General features: G+C 56.3%; 1 protein-coding gene across 1 annotated transcript in view; it reads left to right on the top strand.

Annotated features, from left to right (window-relative positions):
• Positions 1-252, top strand: part of LOC104527260 (calcium/calmodulin-dependent 3',5'-cyclic nucleotide phosphodiesterase 1B) — a gene marked incomplete at both ends in the record, with an annotated part of 4,000 nt that overhangs the window by 1,307 nt on the left and 2,441 nt on the right. The window lies entirely within an intron of this gene.

Raw genomic sequence — 252 nt, 5'->3', positions numbered from 1 at the left:
TGGGATGGAGTGGTGCATATGGCATGGCATGGCACAGGTGGCACCTCATGGCACAGGTAGCATGGCATGGTGTGGTGCAGGTGGCATGATGAAAGTGACACAACACGACACAGGTGGTGTGGCACAGCATGTTCAGGGCTGGGGACCTGTTATGGGGACACATGGGACACTGTGGGGCATGAAAAGGACTGAGTGACACTCTGAGGACATCCAGGGCCACTGATACAGCCAGGATACAGATGTGGTGGCACC

The sequence above is a fragment of the Antrostomus carolinensis genome, unplaced genomic scaffold, assembly GCF_000700745.2.
Source record: "Antrostomus carolinensis isolate BGI_N321 unplaced genomic scaffold, ASM70074v2 scaffold29026, whole genome shotgun sequence".
Taxonomy (NCBI): domain Eukaryota; kingdom Metazoa; phylum Chordata; class Aves; order Caprimulgiformes; family Caprimulgidae; genus Antrostomus; species Antrostomus carolinensis.
The sequence above is the reverse complement of the archived record's forward strand: the minus strand, read 5'-3'. Positions and strand labels throughout refer to the sequence as shown.